The sequence below is a fragment of the Artemia sp. Qi Xiang Cuo genome, chromosome 17, assembly GCF_049724085.1.
Source record: "Artemia sp. Qi Xiang Cuo chromosome 17, ASM4972408v1, whole genome shotgun sequence".
NCBI classification, from domain to species: Eukaryota; Metazoa; Arthropoda; class Branchiopoda; order Anostraca; family Artemiidae; genus Artemia; species Artemia sp. Qi Xiang Cuo.
The window spans coordinates 15,140,256-15,144,663 of record NC_142810.1 but is presented as its reverse complement, the minus strand read 5'-3'; the positions used below and the strand labels follow the sequence as shown (position 1 = coordinate 15,144,663).

General features: G+C 32.5%; 1 pseudogene across 1 annotated transcript; it reads left to right on the top strand.

Annotated features, from left to right (window-relative positions):
- Positions 1–1,259: 1,259 nt before the first annotated feature.
- Positions 1,260–3,463, top strand: LOC148941930 (uncharacterized; annotated as a pseudogene). Its single transcript, XR_016143154.1, has 2 exons — positions 1,260–1,333; positions 2,298–3,463. The product of XR_016143154.1 is annotated as an uncharacterized LOC148941930 (transcript).
- The last annotated feature ends 945 nt before the right edge of the window (positions 3,464–4,408 follow it).

Here is a 4,408-nt window from a genome sequence, read left to right as displayed (position 1 = left end):
AATATGCCTTAAAAAAACAATGTATCTGTCTATTTTGATATAAACGCCAAAATGATTAGAGAATCTTAGTATCTGCTTAGTTGTATATATATAAGAAAAACCAAGCTACATTATATCCAACGAGCTAGAGATTCTGTATATTACATATACAGTTAAATATTCAGCTAGGTAGATAAAGGTGTAAGAGTCTTAGAAAGGTTATTATCTGTCTAGCATGATATTTTATCTTGATACTAAGTGTAGTTGGATATTATTTTTACAGTCTATAGAATGTAATTTTTTAAAGAATATCCATTGGGCACCTTCCCTGCTATGTCTAAGAGAAAACATTGTCTGACTAGTTGGATATTATCACTAATTTGTATGAAGAATTTACTTATCTGTCTAGTTAGATATATATCAGAAGCATTAAGTTACAGATGACTTTGTATGCCTCCTCTTATTATAGAGCAAACTTAAATAATGTCATACAGATGACTTTTTATACCTCATATTAGTATAGAGCAAACATGAATAAATTCTTACATATGATTTTTTGTTGTTTTCTCTATGTATCAGGGGGGTAATATAATTTCTTCTGTATGACATTTTAGTGGATCATATATGAAATAAGAAAACCAAAAAGTCTTCTGTATAACTTTATTTGTACTTCTCCACAATAATTCAATGTTTAAAAAGTCATACAGAAGACTTCATATCATTCTCCATCTTTTCTCTAGAAATAGAAATATATAATTACAAGCATACAAGGTATAAAAAATCATTTGTATGACTTTATTTGTGTTTGCTCCATAAAAGTATTAAGTTTAAAAAGGACTTTGTTCATGTTTGCTATATAATAGTACAAGGTATAAAATGTCATCTGCATTACTTTATTCATGTTTGCTCTATAATAGTGTAAGATATAAAAAGTCATCTGTATGACTTTATCATTCTGCATAATAGGAGAAAGCATGATATTGTCTTCTGTTTGACTTTATACTGCATTTTATATAAGAGTAAATGACAATATTCTATTGCTCAGATATAAAGAAAAAATTTCTATATTGCCATATGTAGGTAACCCTAGGCTAATGCTCTATTGCAACTTCTGTAGGTTGTTTGCTACATTTGGACTGAGGACTCAACAGCTTCCCAGTTATACAGGAACTCTTGTTGCAGGTATTCTTTGTCAAGATTTTGCTTGAATGCACCTGTCAAATCAGCCGCCAGTATCTTCAGAGAGTTGATTCCACAAGTTTGTTACTCACTGACTGAAAAAATGGCTTTTTTCTTGGATTAAGGAGCATTTCTTGAAGGTTTTCTTGGATGTCTTTGGGGAAAAAAAGGCTTGGTAGTAGAGTTTGCTGCGCTTCAATTAGTTCGGAAATTTTTTACTGTCGGTTGCTATTGGGCCACGTCACCCCTTACTTACAGTTCCTTTCCATGATTTGTTTTAAAAGATACCTAAAAGTGGTCATTGTAAAAGCCTAGTGTTCAATTTACTTTTTCAATTCGCTCAATTTGTTAATTTTCTTATTAACTGTTGATTATTAGTAATTTATATTCTATTTAGTATGTTAATTAGTAGGTTTATTATAGACGAGATAGAGTGAATCTTTTTTGTATGGATCTTAAGATTGCCATAACAAGGGATATAACTATGTCTTTAGGGGTAGAATGACCCCCCACAGTCCATGGGGAGAGGCGTGTAAGCTATAAAATTTGCCCAATTTTTACATATAGTATTTATTGGGAAGTGTACAGATATTTTTCGGGGGGGGGGGTATTTTGTGCTTGGGGTATATTTCCAGAGGGAGAATCTTCCTAAGAGAGGTAAATTTTCAGGGATGAATTTTCCAGAGAAAATTTAAACCTGGGGGTATTTGACAGAATTCCTATATGAAATTCTTTTTCATTATCTTATATTATCTTTGCCAGCTAAATTTTGCATGTGGAAATGTTCTGGGGGAATTAATCGGGAGCAATTTTTCTTGAGGGGGGGTGTATTTCATGGAGGTTGAGGCAGATTTGCCAACATTGTTTAAAATAATGTCTTTTAAATAAGAATGAATTTGATTGGTGGGTTTTGACTCGCCTTTTGTTTTGCTTTGGACCAATAAAAAAAGTCAGGATGAAATCTAAAAAGATGGATTTCAACACTTACTGGCAGAATAAATCGGCCGACAGGTAAGGCATAAAATATTTTTTTTCATAATTTCATGCTTGGACTAGGACTGGATACTTCATAATTCTATATGATGAAATCAAAGTGGTTGTTTTTAGTTTTTCTTCATAATTTCAGTATTTATTTTCAGGTGTTATGGTTCCTATCTTAGTTCTTCAAGCACGCCAATGGGATATCAATCATGCCAATGGAATATTTGGAGAGAGCTCGAGAAATGTCTAAATGAAGAGCATAATTATAGCAAGACAGATATAAATGGAATATTCGTAACCCCCATGCAGAAATTGATTGCGGAGTGTGATCATCCCTTTCTGCAAATCACGGGTATGCCAGGGACTGGTAAAACCTACTGTTTGATATTAAAAATGGTCCGTATGTTCTTTGAACTTTGGCAGTTACACAGAGGACAAAATTCAAAGGAAGAAGAATTAATCGTTGTTTATCATGAAAACAAGAAGACAATACGATTTATGAGAGAAATGTTTTGGGAATACGTCAACAAACAAATCAAACAACAAAAGATGGACAATATGGGAGAAATTCCGAAATTAATAATATTTGTTGGTGGCAAACATGCTCAGGATATTGATACAAAAGGAAAATTTGAAGCTAGGAAATATGACACCAGAACAAGATTTAAAATCTTTTATGATGATGTTTTTGAACATCAAAAGGATTTTAAACCATTTTGGCAATTTGGTACTTTTCAAGGATTTTTTGGCCAACCATCAGAAATTATTTTTGCAATTTGTAAGTCCAATTTCTGCTGGTATACCTCCTATACAAACACACCTAGACTTATGATGTATTTTTCTCAAGATATACGTCAAGAAATGACTGTTCAGCCCTGTCTACATCACAGAGTACATCTTACTGATAGTCTGAGATATACAGGCAGCATATACGCCCTTTTAAATCAACTTCATACAAGGATCATGGGTAAATATGCAAGAATATATTCCATCCAGGTTTTGGTCCAGGAACTCGAATTATTGGAGAAAAACCACAGTTTGTTACTGTAAAAGACTACAGGGCCATGGAATTTAAAGTGCATGAACTACTTCAAAAATTTGAAAAGGAAGGAATTCAGAGAAGCGAGATAGCTGTCATTAAAACCGAATCATGGAAGGATCTTGTAAGGATTGTATTGAGAATGGATACGGATATGAATATAAAAAGGAATGAATATGAGGACATGAAAAGGAAATATATGGATATGAAAACGGATATGAATAGGTAAGGAAGTCTCGATTAAAACAAACCTAAAATCTCCGAAATAAAAACAATTAAGAATTACTTTTTAATTTAAAGCATATTTATCCTATAAGCAACTTATCTAGCAAATCTGATCAATTGAGAATGGATATGAATAGATTCAGAATAAAGCAAATAGAAAAGATTGATTCAGATCTATCCAGGATCTATCTAGAATTAATTTTTTAAGGTAAGGATAAGGGAAAATAGGAAAAAAGGGTCTAGGTGCAAATACTCTGGTAAATGATTTTCTTAAATATGGTTGCTCTCAAGTTAAAAATAAGTTATTGATGATTATTAATATGTTTTTTTAGTGGAAAGTACATTGCAATTTTAGGAGAACCCTAATTAAACCACTGCACAAAAAAGGTGCTAAGAGTGAGTGTGGTAAATATCGAGACATTGGCCTGGTCTCTGTAGATAGGAAATTACTTATTAATATGGTACTTTTTAGACAATGAGATGCTGTTCTATTCCCCTTTATATGGCTCATTTTGATGTACTTTGTTTTAAGGGGCACAGGAAAGGCAAAGGGAGTACATGAAATCAAAGGGCTAAGAAATAAAATTCCTGCACTTGGATTATGCTGATGATTTAAGCATTCTAGATGAAAGTATGAGAAAAATGAATGAACTCTAGAGGTTTTGCAAGTTCAGGTGCTAGAATAGGTTTGAAAATTAATGTTAAGAATACTAAGTTGCTAAGGCTAGGAATAAGTAGAGATAAAAAGGTTACATTGACTAACGAAAAGGTTGATCAGATGGACAGTTTCACTTACCTTGGTAGTATTATTAGTGCTAAGCTAAGTGTGTTTTTTCATAGTTGAAAAATTGTTTGGAAGAATAGGAAGATAAGTCTGCAAACCAGGATTAGAAGATTGGAAGCTACAGTGATGTCAGTTGTCAAATATTGTTTCACTATTAAAGGTAAAAATTCTCTAAACACAACTTTTAAGCTGATTTCAGTGATGACAGTGGTCAAATATGG